General features: G+C 65.7%; 9 pseudogenes; all 9 read left to right on the top strand.

Annotated features, from left to right (window-relative positions):
• Nucleotides 1-318: 318 nt before the first annotated feature.
• On the top strand, nucleotides 319-437 carry LOC130705282 (5S ribosomal RNA; annotated as a pseudogene).
• A 910-nt stretch (nucleotides 438-1,347) lies between these two features.
• On the top strand, nucleotides 1,348-1,466 carry LOC130705401 (5S ribosomal RNA; annotated as a pseudogene).
• Nucleotides 1,467-3,402: 1,936 nt separating this feature from the next.
• LOC130705281 (5S ribosomal RNA) lies at nucleotides 3,403-3,521 on the top strand (annotated as a pseudogene).
• A 910-nt stretch (nucleotides 3,522-4,431) lies between these two features.
• Nucleotides 4,432-4,550, top strand: LOC130705400 (5S ribosomal RNA; annotated as a pseudogene).
• A 3,525-nt stretch (nucleotides 4,551-8,075) lies between these two features.
• Nucleotides 8,076-8,194, top strand: LOC130705399 (5S ribosomal RNA; annotated as a pseudogene).
• A 910-nt stretch (nucleotides 8,195-9,104) lies between these two features.
• On the top strand, nucleotides 9,105-9,223 carry LOC130705238 (5S ribosomal RNA; annotated as a pseudogene).
• A 2,963-nt stretch (nucleotides 9,224-12,186) lies between these two features.
• Nucleotides 12,187-12,305, top strand: LOC130705333 (5S ribosomal RNA; annotated as a pseudogene).
• Nucleotides 12,306-13,214: 909 nt separating this feature from the next.
• On the top strand, nucleotides 13,215-13,333 carry LOC130705298 (5S ribosomal RNA; annotated as a pseudogene).
• Nucleotides 13,334-14,243: 910 nt separating this feature from the next.
• Nucleotides 14,244-14,362, top strand: LOC130705139 (5S ribosomal RNA; annotated as a pseudogene).
• The last annotated feature ends 220 nt before the right edge of the window (nucleotides 14,363-14,582 follow it).

Raw genomic sequence — 14,582 nt, 5'->3', positions numbered from 1 at the left:
TAGAACTGTGTGGGCAGACAGGGTGGCCAATGCCCAAGGGACCGCGGGCCACGGGCCCTTAAGTCCCCGGGGCCACGTCGTTGTGAGCGTCAAGCGGGATCTGGGGCGGAGGGCCAAGCGCCTATGGGCCTGGAGGGTCCCGCCTGACCTGAGCAGCGAGGTCACCCACGAGTCTGCCAACCCCGGGTCCCCGAGGAGTCCTGTCACCTGCCTTGGCGGCGGCTGTGCCGTGCTGGAGAGGGTTGGCTACCGGGCTGTCGGCAAGCCCCAGCACCAGCGAAGCTGAGCCTCAAGAGGCACCCCGTGGCCCCTGCTGCCTTCTACGGCCTTACCACCCTAAACGCAACTCATCTCGTCTGGTCTTGGAAGCTAAGCAGGGTCGGCTCTGTTTACTACCTGGATGGGAGACCACCTGGGAATACTAGATGCTGTAGTATTTTTTGCCTCCCGATCTGCCTTTTCTTGTAGTCGCCGGTGCTCGAGGCTTCCTCTGCTCCTGCCGGGCACAACTTCAGGCCTCATCTACTCAAGCCTCTCCCAACACATCGTGCGCTGGAGGGGGCCCAGCCCGCCCGTCTGGCTGGACATGCCGCCAGAAGGAGGCCCTGGAAGGCAGCCACACCCCACCCTCTCCCGGGGTGGCCGGCCCAGACCCAGAGTCCGCTGTAGGCCCGGGTGAAGATCGTGAGGCCCGCGAGGCCCTGGTCCTGCCCCTGGCCGACCCCAGCAGCGCCCATCCGCGCCGCAGCCACCTGTCTGCCCGTGTGTCTCTCCACAGCTCCCTCCAGAAAAAGCCCAGCCTCCACCGTATCAGCATGGCAGGGGGCGGGAGTGGGGTCGTGGGCCGTGACCAGTTCTCCAGGTCAGCTGACCTCCAGTACCCGGAATGGTGCGTGGATTTTGGCGTGGGTGCAAGGGTGGCTTTGCTGGGGCTAAGGGGCCGTGGCGGCCCAATGGTGGCTCCCACTGGCTTTGGGCCCACTGCCGTCAGGCAGGAGGGCCGGCCCGGCCTTGGCCGGGCTGCGCCTAGCACTGCGTGGGTGGACACAGTGGGGAATGCCAAAAGGACAGCAGGCCACTGGCCCTCCAGCCTCAGAGGCCACGTCCTTGTGAGCATCGAGTGGGATCTGGGGCGGAGCCTCAAGCGCCTACGGGTCTGGAGGTTCCCGCAAGAACTGGGCTGCAAGGTCGCCCAAGACTCTGCCACCTCCGTGTCCCCGAGGCCTCCTGTCGCCTGCCTGGGCAGGCAGCAGGGCCGTGCAGGAGAGGGCTGGCCACCGGCCTGGCGATAAGTCACCAGCACCAACGAAGCTGAGCCTCATGAGGCACCACGTGGCCCCCGCTGCCTTCTATGGCCATACAACCCTGAGCGCATCCCATCTCATCTGATCTCACAAGCTAAGCAGGATCAGGCCTGGTTAATACTTGGATGGGAGACTACATGGGAATACCGGGTGCTGTAGGCTTTTTTCCCTCCCACACCACCTTCTCCTTTAGTCGCCCGTGGCCGAGGCCGGCTCCTCCCCTGCCGGGCACCGCCGCAGGCCTCACCTCCTCAGGCCCCTCCCAACACAGCGTGCGCCGGAATGGGCGCCCCCAGCCGCACTGGCTGGACATGCGGCCAGAAGTCGGCCCTGTTAGGCAGCCACACGCCAGCCGCTCTCGGGGTGGCTGGCCCAGACCCAGACTCCACCGCAGGCCCGGGTGACAGCCGTGAGGCACGCGAAGCCCTCGTCCTGCACCTGGCCACCTCCGCCAGCGCCCATCCATGCCGCAGCCACCTATCTGCCTGGGTGTCTCTCCACAGCTCTCTCCGGAAAAAGCCCACCCTCCGCTGCTTCGCCATGGCCGGGTGCGAGAGCATAGTCGTGGGCCGGGTCCGGTTCTCCGGGCCGGCTAGCCACCATGCGTTGGGAACAGTGCTCAGTGGGTGGCGTGGGGGCAAGGGTGGTCTTGCTGGTTCCAATGGGCTGTGCCGCATCAATGGTGGCTCCCAGTGGCTTTGGGCTACCTGTCGTCAGGCAGGAGGGCCGGCCCAGCCGCGGCTGGACTGCACCTACTACTGCGTGGGTGGACAGGGTTGGAAATGCCCAAGGGACCGTGGACCACGGGCCCTTAAGCCTTCAGAGCCACGTCTTTGTGAGCATCGAGCGGGATCTGGGGCGGTTCGCCAAGCGCCTATGTGCCTGGATGTTCCCGCCAGAACTGAGCTGCGAGGTCGTCCAAGACTCCACCACCCCCGGACCCCGAGGCCTGCTGTCGCCTGCCTGGGTGGGCCGCAGGGCCGTGTGCAGAGGGCTGGTCACCGGATTGGTGGTAATTCTCCAGCACCAGCTAAGCTGAGCCTCAAGAGGCACCCCATGGCCCCTGCTGCCTTCTACAGCCATACCACCCTAAACACAACTCATCTCTTCTGCTCTTGGAAGCTTAGCAGGGTCGGGTATGTTTACTACCTGGATGGGAGACCACCTGGGAATACTAGATGCTGTAGTATTTTTTGCCTCCCGATCTGCCTTTTCTTGTAGTCGCCGGTGCTCGAGGCTTCTTCTGCTCCCACCGGGCATGGCTGCAGGCCTCATCTACTCAAGCCTCTCCCAACACAGCGCGCGCTGGAGGGGGCCCAGCCCGCCCGTCTGGCTGGACATGCCGCCAGAAGGAGGCCCTGGAAGGCAGCCACACCCCACCCTCTCCTGGGGTGGCCGTCCTGGACTCAGACTCCGCCGCAGGCCCGGGTGAAAATTGTGAGGCCCGCGAGGCCCTGGACCTGCCCCTGGCCGACCCCACCAGCGCCCAACTGCGCCGCAGCCACCTGTCTGCCCGTGTGTCTCTCCACAGCTCCCTCCAGAAAAAGCCCACCCTCCACCGTTTCACCATGGCAGGGGGCGGGAGTGGGGTCGTGGGCCAGACCGGTTCTCCGGGCCGGCCGGTCACCAGGCGCAGGGAACTTTGCTCGGCAGTTGGCGTGGGGGAAAGGGTGGCCGTGTTGGGTCTAAGGGGTCGTGCCGACTCAATGGTGGCTCCCAGTGGCTTCAGACCAACTGCCGTTGGGCAGGAGGGCCGGCCCGTCCGCGGCCGTGCTTCGCCTAGAACTGTGTGGGCAGACAGGGTGGCCAATGCCCAAGGGACCGCGGGCCACGGGCCCTTAAGACCCCGGGGCCACGTCGTTGTGAGCGTCAAGCGGGATCTGGGGCGGAGCGCCAAGCGCCTATGGGCCTGGAGGGTCCCGCCTGACCTGAGCTGCGAGGTCACCCACGAATCTTCCAACCCCGGGTCCCCGAGGACTCCTGTCACCTGCCTTGGCGGCGGCTGTGCCGTGCTGGAGAGGGTTGGCTACCGGGCTGTCGGCAAGCCCCAGCACCAGCGAAGCTGAGCCTCAAGAGGCACCCCGTGGCCCCTGCTGCCTTCTACGGCCTTACCACCCTAAACGCAACTCATCTCGTCTGGTCTTGGAAGCTAAGCAGGGTCGGCTCTGTTTACTACCTGGATGGGAGACCACCTGGGAATACTAGATGCTGTAGTATTTTTTGCCTCCCGATCTGCCTTTTCTTGTACTCGCCGGTGCTCGAGGCTTCCTCTGCTCCTGCCGGGCACAACTTCAGGCCTCATCTACTCAAGCCTCTCCCAACACATCGTGCGCTGGAGGGGGCCCAGCCCGCCCGTCTGGCTGGACATGCCGCCATAAGGAGGCCCTGGAAGGCAGCCACACCCCACCCTCTCCCGTGGTGGCCGGCCCAGACCCAGAGTCAGCTGTAGGCCCGGGTGAAGATCGTGAGGCCCGCGAGGCTCTGGTCCTGCCCCTGGCCGACCCCAGCAGCGCCCATCCGCGCCGCAGCCACCTGTCTGCCCGTGTGTCTCTCCACAGCTCCCTCCAGAAAAAGCCCAGCCTCCACCGTTTCACCATGGCAGGGGGCGGGAGTGGGGTCGTGGGCCGTGAACAGTTCTCCAGGTCAGCTGACCTCCAGTACCCGGAACGGTGCGTGGATTTTGGCGTGGGTGCAAGGGTGGCTTTGCTGGGGCTAAGGGGCCGTGGCGGCCCAATGGTGGCTCCCACTGGCTTTGGGCCCACTGCCGTCAGGCAGGAGGGCTGGCCCGGCCTTGGCCGAGCTGCGCCTAGCACTGCGTGGGTGGACACAGTGGGGAATGCCAAAAGGACAGCAGGCCACAGGCCCTCTAGCCTCAGAGGCCACGTCCTTGTGAGCATCGAGTGGGACCTGGGGCGGAGCCTCAAGCGCCTAAGGGTCTGGAGGTTCCCGCAAGAACTGGGCTGCAAGGTCGCCCAAGACTCTGCCACCTCCGTGTCCCCGAGGCCTCCTGTCGCCTGCCTGGGCAGGCAGCAGGGCCGTGCAGGAGAGGGCTGGCCACCGGCCTGGCGATAAGTCACCAGCACCAACGAAGCTGAGCCTCATGAGGCACCACGTGGCCCCCGCTGCCTTCTATGGCCATACAACCCTGAGCGCATCCCATCTCATCTGATCTCACAAGCTAAGCAGGATCAGGCCTGGTTAATACTTGGATGGGAGACTACATGGGAATACCGGGTGCTGTAGGCTTTTTTCCCTCCCACACCACCTTCTCCTTTAGTCGCCCGTGGCCGAGGCCGGCTCCTCCCCTGCCGGGCACCGCCGCAGGCCTCACCTCCTCAGGCCCCTCCCAACACAGCGTGCGCCGGAATGGGCGCCCCCAGCCGCACTGGCTGGACATGCGGCCAGAAGTCGGCCCTGTTAGGCAGCCACACCCCAGCCGCTCTCGGGGTGGCTGGCCCAGACCCAGACTCCACCGCAGGCCCGGGTGACAGCGGTGAGGCACGCGAAGCCCTCGTCCTGCACCTGACCACCACCGCCAGTGCCCATCCGCGCCGCAGCCACCTGTCTGCCTGTGTGTCTCTCCACAGCTCCCTCCGGAAAAAGCCCACCCTCCGCTGTTTCGCCATGGCTGGGTGCGGGAGCGAGGTCGTGGGCCGGGTCCGGTTTTCCGGGCCGGCCGGCCACCATGCGCTGGGAACAGTGCTCAGTGGGTGGCATGGGGGCAAGGGTGGCCTTGCTGGGTCCAATGGGCCGTGCCACATCAATGGTGGCTCCCAGTGGCTTTGGGCTACCTTCCCTCAGGCAGGAGTTCCGGCCCAGCCGCGGCTGGACTGCACCTACTACTGTGTGGGTGGACAGGGTTGGGAATGCCCAAGGGACCGTGGACCACGGGCCCTTAAGCCTTCGGAGCCACGTCTTTGTGAGCGTCGAGCGGGATCTGGGGCAGTTCTCCAAGCGCCTATGTGCCTGGATGTTCCCGCCAGAACTGAGCTGCAAGGTCGTCCAGGACTCCACCAACCCCGGTCCCTGAGGCGTGCTGTCGCCAGCCTGGGTGGGCCGCAGTGCCTTGCTGCAGAGGGCTGGTCGCCGGACTGGCGGTAATTCGCCAGCACCAGCAGCCACCTATCTGCCTGGGTGTCTCTCCACAGCTCTCTCCGGAAAAAGCCCACCCTCCGCTGCTTCGCCATGGCCGGGTGCGAGAGCATAGTCGTGGGCCGGGTCCGGTTCTCCGGGCCGGCTAGCCACCATGCGCTGGGAACAGTGCTCAGTGGGTGGCGTGGGGGCAAGGGTGGTCTTGCTGGTTCCAATGGGCTGTGCCGCATCAATGGTGGCTCCCAGTGGCTTTGGGCTACCTGTCGTCAGGCAGGAGGGCCGGCCCAGCCGCGGCTGGACTGCACCTACTACTGCGTGGGTGGACAGGGTTGGAAATGCCCAAGGGACCGTGGACCACGGGCCCTTAAGCCTTCAGAGCCACGTCTTTGTGAGCATCGAGCGGGATCTGGGGCGGTTCGCCAAGCGCCTATGTGCCTGGATGTTCCCGCCAGAACTGAGCTGCGAGGTCGTCCAAGACTCCACCACCCCCGGACCCCGAGGCCTGCTGTCGCCTGCCTGGGTGGGCCGCAGGGCCGTGTGCAGAGGGCTGGTCACCGGATTGGTGGTAATTCTCCAGCACCAGCTAAGCTGAGCCTCAAGAGGCACCCCATGGCCCCTGCTGCCTTCTACAGCCATACCACCCTAAACACAACTCATCTCTTCTGCTCTTGGAAGCTTAGCAGGGTCGGGTATGTTTACTACCTGGATGGGAGACCACCTGGGAATACTAGATGCTGTAGTATTTTTTGCCTCCCGATCTGCCTTTTCTTGTAGTCGCCGGTGCTCGAGGCTTCTTCTGCTCCCACCGGGCATGGCTGCAGGCCTCATCTACTCAAGCCTCTCCCAACACAGCGTGCGCTGGAGGGGGCCCAGCCCGCCCGTCTGGCTGGACATGCCGCCAGAAGGAGGCCCTGGAAGGCAGCCACACCCCACCCTCTCCTGGGGTGGCCGTCCTGGACTCAGACTCCGCCGCAGGCCCGGGTGAAAATTGTGAGGCCCGCGAGGCCCTGGACCTGCCCCTGGCCGACCCCACCAGCGCCCAACCGCGCCGCAGCCACCTGTCTGCCCGTGTGTCTCTCCACAGCTCCCTCCAGAAAAAGCCCACCCTCCACCGTTTCACCATGGCAGGGGGCGGGAGTGGGGTCGTGGGCCAGACCGGTTCTCCGGGCCGGCCGGTCACCAGGCGCAGGGAACTTTGCTCGGCAGTTGGCGTGGGGGAAAGGGTGGCCGTGTTGGGTCTAAGGGGTCGTGCCGACTCAATGGTGGCTCCCAGTGGCTTCAGACCAACTGCCGTTGGGCAGGAGGGCCGGCCCGTCCGCGGCCGTGCTTCGCCTAGAACTGTGTGGGCAGACAGGGTGGCCAATGCCCAAGGGACCGCGGGCCACGGGCCCTTAAGACCCCGGGGCCACGTCGTTGTGAGCGTCAAGCGGGATCTGGGGCGGAGCGCCAAGCGCCTATGGGCCTGGAGGGTCCCGCCTGACCTGAGCTGCGAGGTCACCCACGAATCTTCCAACCCCGGGTCCCCGAGGACTCCTGTCACCTGCCTTGGCGGCGGCTGTGCCGTGCTGGAGAGGGTTGGCTACCGGGCTGTCGGCAAGCCCCAGCACCAGCGAAGCTGAGCCTCAAGAGGCACCCCGTGGCCCCTCCTGCCTTCTACGGCCTTACCACCCTAAACGCAACTCATCTCGTCTGGTCTTGGAAGCTACGCAGGGTCGGCTCTGTTTACTACCTGGATGGGAGACCACCTGGGAATACTAGATGCTGTAGTATTTTTTGCCTCCCGATCTGCCTTTTCTTGTACTCGCCGGTGCTCGAGGCTTCCTCTGCTCCTGCCGGGCACAACTTCAGGCCTCATCTACTCAAGCCTCTCCCAACACATCGTGCGCTGGAGGGGGCCCAGCCCGCCCGTCTGGCTGGACATGCCGCCATAAGGAGGCCCTGGAAGGCAGCCACACCCCACCCTCTCCCGTGGTGGCCGGCCCAGACCCAGAGTCAGCTGTAGGCCCGGGTGAAGATCGTGAGGCCCGCGAGGCTCTGGTCCTGCCCCTGGCCGACCCCAGCAGCGCCCATCCGCGCCGCAGCCACCTGTCTGCCCGTGTGTCTCTCCACAGCTCCCTCCAGAAAAAGCCCAGCCTCCACCGTTTCACCATGGCAGGGGGCGGGAGTGGGGTCGTGGGCCGTGACCAGTTCTCCAGGTCAGCTGACCTCCAGTATCCGGAACGGTGCGTGGATTTTGGCGTGGGTGCAAGGGTGGCTTTGCTGGGGCTAAGGGGCCGTGGCGGCCCAATGGTGGCTCCCACTGGCTTTGGGCCCACTGCCGTCAGGCAGGAGGGCTGGCCCGGCTTGGCCGGGCTGCGCCTAGCACTGCGTGGGTGGACACAGTGGGGAATGCCAAAAGGACAGCAGGCCACAGGCCCTCTAGCCTCAGAGGCCACGTCCTTGTGAGCATCGAGTGGGATCTGGGGCGGAGCCTCAAGCGCCTAAGGGTCTGGAGGTTCCCGCAAGAACTGGGCTGCAAGGTCGCCCAAGACTCTGCCACCTCCGTGTCCCCGAGGCCTCCTGTCGCCTGCCTGGGCAGGCAGCAGGGCCGTGCAGGAGAGGGCTGGCCACCGGCCTGGCGATAAGTCACCAGCACCAACGAAGCTGAGCCTCATGAGGCACCACGTGGCCCCCGCTGCCTTCTATGGCCATACAACCCTGAGCGCATCCCATCTCATCTGATCTCACAAGCTAAGCAGGATCAGGCCTGGTTAATACTTGGATGGGAGACTACATGGGAATACCGGGTGCTGTAGGCTTTTTTCCCTCCCACACCACCTTCTCCTTTAGTCGCCCGTGGCCGAGGCCGGCTCCTCCCCTGCTGGGCACCGCCGCAGGCCTCACCTCCTCAGGCCCCTCCCAACACAGCGTGCGCCGGAATGGGCGCCCCCAGCCGCACTGGCTGGACATGCGGCCAGAAGTCGGCCCTGTTAGGCAGCCACACCCCAGCCGCTCTCGGGGTGGCTGGCCCAGACCCAGACTCCACCGCAGGCCCGGGTGACAGCGGTGAGGCACGCGAAGCCCTCGTCCTGCACCTGACCACCACCGCCAGTGCCCATCCGCGCCGCAGCCACCTGTCTGCCTGTGTGTCTCTCCACAGCTCCCTCCGGAAAAAGCCCACCCTCCGCTGTTTCGCCATGGCTGGGTGCGGGAGCGAGGTCGTGGGCCGGGTCCGGTTTTCCGGGCCGGCCGGCCACCATGCGCTGGGAACAGTGCTCAGTGGGTGGCATGGGGGCAAGGGTGGCCTTGCTGGGTCCAATGGGCCGTGCCACATCAATGGTGGCTCCCAGTGGCTTTGGGCTACCTTCCCTCAGGCAGGAGTTCCGGCCCAGCCGCGGCTGGACTGCACCTACTACTGTGTGGGTGGACAGGGTTGGGAATGCCCAAGGGACCGTGGACCACGGGCCCTTAAGCCTTCGGAGCCACGTCTTTGTGAGCGTCGAGCGGGATCTGGGGCAGTTCTCCAAGCGCCTATGTGCCTGGATGTTCCCGCCAGAACTGAGCTGCAAGGTCGTCCAGGACTCCACCAACCCCGGTCCCTGAGGCGTGCTGTCGCCAGCCTGGGTGGGCCGCAGTGCCTTGCTGCAGAGGGCTGGTCGCCGGACTGGCGGTAATTCGCCAGCACCAGCTAAGCTGAGCCTCAAGAGGCACCCCGTGGCCCCCGCTGCCTTCTACGGCCATGCCACCCTAAACGCACCTCATCTCGTCTGATCTCGGAAGCTAAGCAGGGTCGGCTCTGTTTACTACCTGGATGGGAGACCACCAGGGAATACTAGAGGCTGGAGTATTTTTTGCCTCCCGATCTGCCTTTTCTTGTAGTCGCCGGTGCTCGAGGCTTCCTCTGCTCCCACCGGTCATGCCTGCAGGCCTCATCTACTCAAGCCTATCTCAACACAGCGTGCGCTGGAGGGGGCCCAGCCCGCCCGTCTGGCTGGACATGCCGCCAGAAGGAGGCGCTGGAAGGCAGCCACACCCCACCCTCTCCCGGGGTGGCCGGCCCGCACCCAGACTCCGCCGCAGGCCCGGGTGTAGATTGTGAGGCCCGCGAGCCCCTCGACCTGCCCCTGGCCGACCCGACCAGCGCCCATGCGCGCCGTAGCCACCTGTCTGCCCGTGTGTCTCTCCACAGCTCCCTCCAGAAAAAGCCCAGCCTCCACCGTTTCACCATGGCAGGGGGCGGGAGTGGGGTCGTGGGCCAGACTGGTTCTCTGGGCCGGCCGGTCACCAGGCGCAGGGAACTTTGCTCGGCAGTTGTCGTGGGGGAAAGGGTGGCCTTGTTGGGTCTAAGGGGTCGTGCCGACTCAAGGGTGGCTCCCAGTGGCTTCAGACCAACTGCCGTCGGGCAGGAGCGCCGGCCCGGCCACGGCCGTGCTTCGCCTAGAACTGTGTGGGCAGACAAGGTGGCCAATGCCCAAAGGACCGCGGGCCACGGGTCCTTAAGACCCCGGGGCCACGTCGTTGTGAGCGTCAAGCGGGATCTGGGGCAGAGGGCCAAGCGCCTATGGTCCTGGAGGGTCCCGCCTGACCTGAGCAGCGAGGTCACCCACGAGTCTGCCAACCCCGGGTCCCCGAGGAGTCCTGTCACCTGCCTTGGCGGCGGCTGTGCCGTGCTGGAGAGGGTTGGCTACCGGGCTGTCGGCAAGCCCCAGCACCAGCGAAGCTGAGCCTCAAGAGGCACCCCGTGGCCTGCTGCCTTCTACGGCCTTACCACCCTAAACGCAACTCATCTCGTCTGGTCTTGGAAGCTAAGCAGAGTCGGCTCTGTTTACTACCTGGATGGGAGACCACCTGGGAATACTAGATGCTGTAGTATTTTTTGCCTCCCGATCTGCCTTTTCTTGTAGTCGCCGGTGCTCGAGGCTTCCTCTGCTCCTGCCGGGCACAACTGCAGACCTCATCTACTCAAGCCTCTCCCAACACATCGTGCGCTGGAGGGGGCCCAGCCCGCCCGTCTGGCTGGACATGCCGCCAGAAGGAGGCCCTGGAAGGCAGCCACACCCCACCCTCTCCCGGGGTGGCCGGCCCAGACCCAGAGACCGCTGTAGGCCCGGGTGTAGATCGTGAGGCCCGCTAGGCCCTGGTCCTGCCCCTGGCCGACCCCAGCAGCGCCCATCCGCGCCGCAGACACCTGTCTGCCCGTGTGTCTCTCCACAGCTCCCTCCAGAAAAAGCCCAGCCTCCACCGTATCAGCATGGCAGGGGGCGGGAGTGGGGTCGTGGGCCGTGACCAGTTCTCCAGGTCAGCTGACCTCCAGTACCCGGAATGGTGCGTGGATTTTGGAGTGGGTGCAAGGGTGGCTTTGCTGGGGCTAAGGGGCCGTGGCGGCCCAATGGTGGCTCCCACTGGCTTTGGGCCCACTGCCGTCAGGCAGGAGGGCCGGCCCGGCCTTGGCCGGGCTGCGCCTAGCACTGCGTGGGTGGACACAGTGGGGAATGCCAAAAGGACAGCAGGCCACTGGCCCTCCAGCCTCAGAGGCCACGTCCTTGTGAGCATCGAGTGGAATCTGGGGCGGAGCCTCAAGCGCCTACGGGTCTGGAGGTTCCCGCAAGAACTGGGCTGCAAGGTCGCCCAAGACTCTGCCACCTCCGTGTCCCCGAGGCCTCCTGTCGCCTGCCTGGGCAGGCAGCAGGGCCGTGCAGGAGAGGGCTGGCCACCGGCCTGGCGATAAGTCACCAGCACCAACGAAGCTGAGCCTCATGAGGCACCACGTGGCCCCCACTGCCTTCTATGGCCATACAACCCTGATCGCATCCCATCTCATCTGATCTCACAAGCTAAGCAGGATCAGGCCTGGTTAATACTTGGATGGGAGACTACATGGGTATACCGGGTGCTGTAGGCTTTTTTCCCTCCCACACCACCTTCTCCTTTAGTCGCCCGTGGCCGAGGCCGGCTCCTCCCCTGCCGGGCACCGCCGCAGGCCTCACCTCCTCAGGCCCCTCCCAACACAGCGTGCGCCGGAATGGGCGCCCCCAGCCGCACTGGCTGGACATGCGGCCAGAAGTCGGCCCTGTTAGGCAGCCACACGCCAGCCGCTCTCGGGGTGGCTGGGCCAGACCCAGACTCCACCGCAGGCCCGGGTGACAGCCGTGAGGCACGCGAAGCCCTCGTCCTGCACCTGACCACCTCCGCCAGCGCCCATCCGCGCCGCAGCCACCTGTCTGCCTGTGTGTCTCTCCACAGCTCCCTCCGGAAAATGCCCACCCTCCGCTGTTTCGCCATGGCTGGGTGCGGGAGCGAGGTCGTGGCCGGGTCCGGTTTTCCGGGCCGGCCGGCCACCATGCGCTGGGAACAGTGCTCAGTGGGTGGCGTGGGGGCAAGGGTGGCCTTGCTGGGTCCAATGGGCCGTGCCACATCAATGGTGGCTCCCAGTGGCTTTGGGCTACCTTCCCTCAGGCAGGAGTTCCGGCCCAGCCGCGGCTGGACTGCACCTACTACTGTGTGGGTGGACAGGGTTGGGAATGCCCAAGGGACCGTGGACCACGGACCCTTAAGCCTTCGGAGCCACGTCTTTGTGAGCATCGAGCGGGATCTGGGGCGGTTCGCCAAGCGCCTATGTGCCTGGATGTTCCCGCCAGAACTGAGCTGCGAGGTCGTCCAAGACTCCACCAACCCCGGTCCCTGAGGCGTGCTGTCGCCAGCCTGGGTGGGCCGCAGGGCCTTGCTGCAGAGGGCTGGTCGCCGGACTGGCGGTAATTCGCCAGCACCAGCTAAGCTGAGCCTCAAGAGGCACCCCGTGGCCCCCGCTGCCTTCTACAGCCATACCACCCTAAGCGCACCTCAACTCGTCTGATCTCGGAATCTAAGCAGGGTCGGCTCTGTTTACTACCTGGATGGGAGACCACCTGGGAATACTAGATGCTGTAGTATTTTTTGCCTCCCGATCTGCCTTTTCTTGTAGTCGCCGGTGCTCGAGGCTTCCTCTGCTCCCACCGGGCACGGCTGCAGGCCTCATCTACTCAAGCCTCTCCCAACACAGCGTGCGCTGGAGGGGGCCCAGCCCGCCCGTCTGGCTGGACATGCCGCCAGAAGGAGGCCCTGGAAGGCAGCCACACCCCACCCTCTCCTGGGGTGTCCGGCCTGGACTCAGACTCCGCCGCAGGCCCGGGTGAAAATTGTGAGCCCCGTGAGGCCCTGTACCTGCCCCTGGCCGACCCCACCAGCGCCCAACCGCGCCGCAGCCACCTGTCTGCCCGTGTGTCTCTCCACAGCTCCCTCCAGAAAAAGCCCACCCTCCACCGTTTCACCATGGCAGGGGGCGGGAGTGGGGTCGTGGGCCAGACCGGTTCTCCGGGCCGGCCGGTCACCAGGCGCAGGGAACTTTGCTCGGCAGTTGGCGTGGGGGAAAGGGTGGCCTTGTTGGGTCTAAGGGGTCGTGCCGACTCAAAGGTGGCTCCCAGTGGCTTCAGACCAACTGCCGTTGGGCAGGAGGGCTGGCCCGTCCGCGGCCGTGCTTCGCCTAGAACTGTGTGGGCAGACAGGGTGGCCAATGCCCAAGGGACCGCGGGCCACGGGCCCTTAAGCCCCTGGGGCCACGTCGTTGTGAGCGTCAAGCGGGATCTGGGGCAGAGGGCCAAGCGCCTATGGTCCTGGAGGGTCTCGCCTGACCTGAGCTGCGAGGTCACCCACGAGTCTGCCAACCCCGGGTCCCCGAGGCCTCCTGTCGCCTGCCTTGGTGGGCGGCTGGGCAGTGCTGGAGAGGGTTGGCTACCGGGCTGTCGGCAAGCCCCAGCACCAGCGAAGCTGAGCCTCAAGAGTCACCCCGTGGCCCCCGCTGCCTTCTACGGCCATACCACCCTAAACGCGCCCCATCTCGTCTGATCCTGGAAGCTAAGCAGGGTCGGGCCTGGTTAGTACTTGGATGGGAGACTACATGGGAATACCGGGTGCTGTAGGCTTTTTTCCCTCCCACACCACCTTCTCCTTTAGTCGCCCGTGGCTGAGGCCGCTTCCTCCCCTGCCGGGCACCGCCGCAGGCCTCACATCCTCAGGCCCCTCCCGACACAGTGTGCGCTGGAAGGGGCGCCCCCAGCCGCACTGGCTGGACATGCGGCCAGAAGGAGGCCCTGTTAGGCAGCCGCACCCCAGCCGATCCTGCGGTGGCTGGCCTGGACCCATACTCCACCGCAGGCCCGGGTGACAGCCGTGAGGCACGCGAAGCCCTCGTCCTGCACCTGGCCACCTCCGCCAGCGCCCATCCATGCCGCAGCCACCTGTCTGCCTGGGTGTCTCTCCACAGCTCTCTCCGGAAAAAGCCCACCCTCCGCTGCTTCGCCATGGCCGGGTGCGAGAGCATGGTCGTGGGCCGGATCCGGTTCTCCAGGCCGGCCGGCCACCATGCGCTGGGAACAGTGCTCAGTGGGTGGCGTGGGGGCAAGGGTGGTCTTGCTGGTTCCAATGGGCCGTGCCGCATCAATTGTGGCACCCAGTGGCTTTGGGCTACCTGCCCTCAGGCAGGAGGGCCGGCCCAGCCGCGGCTGGACTGCACCTACTACTGCGTGGGTGGACAGGGTTGGGAATGCCCAAGGGACCGTGGACCACGGGCCCGTAAGCCTTCGGAGCCACGTCTTTGTGAGCATCGAGCGGGTTCTGGGGCGGTTCGCCAAGCACCTATGTGCCTGGATGTTCCCGCCAGAAGTGAGCTGCGAGGTCGTCCAAGACTCCACCAACCCCGGTCCCTGAGGCGTGCTGTCGCCAGCCTGGGTGGGCCGCAGGGCCTTGCTGCAGAGGGCTGGTCGACGGACTGGCGGTAATTCGCCAGCACCAGCTAAGCTGAGCCTCAAGAGGCACCCCGTGGCCCCCGCTGCCTTCTACGGCCATACCACCCTAAGCGCACCTCAACTCGTCTGATCTCGGAAGCTAAGCAGGGTCGGCTCTGTTTACTACCTGGATGGGAGACCACCTGGGAATACTAGATGCTGTAGTATTTTTTGCCTCCCGATCTGCCTTTTCTTGTAGTCGCCGGTGCTCGAGGCTTCCTCTGCTCCCACCGGGCACGGCTGCAGGCCTCATCTACTCAAGCCTCTCCCAACACAGTGTGCGCTAGAGGGGGCCCAGCCCGCCCGTCTGGCTGGACATGCCGCCAGAAGGAGGCCCTGGAAGGCAGCCACACCCCACCCTCTCCTGGGGTGTCCGGCCTGGACTCAG

Source organism: Balaenoptera acutorostrata, chromosome 16 (assembly GCF_949987535.1).
Source record: "Balaenoptera acutorostrata chromosome 16, mBalAcu1.1, whole genome shotgun sequence".
Lineage (NCBI taxonomy): Eukaryota > Metazoa > Chordata > Mammalia > Artiodactyla > Balaenopteridae > Balaenoptera > Balaenoptera acutorostrata.
The sequence above is the reverse complement of the archived record's forward strand: the minus strand, read 5'-3'. Positions and strand labels throughout refer to the sequence as shown.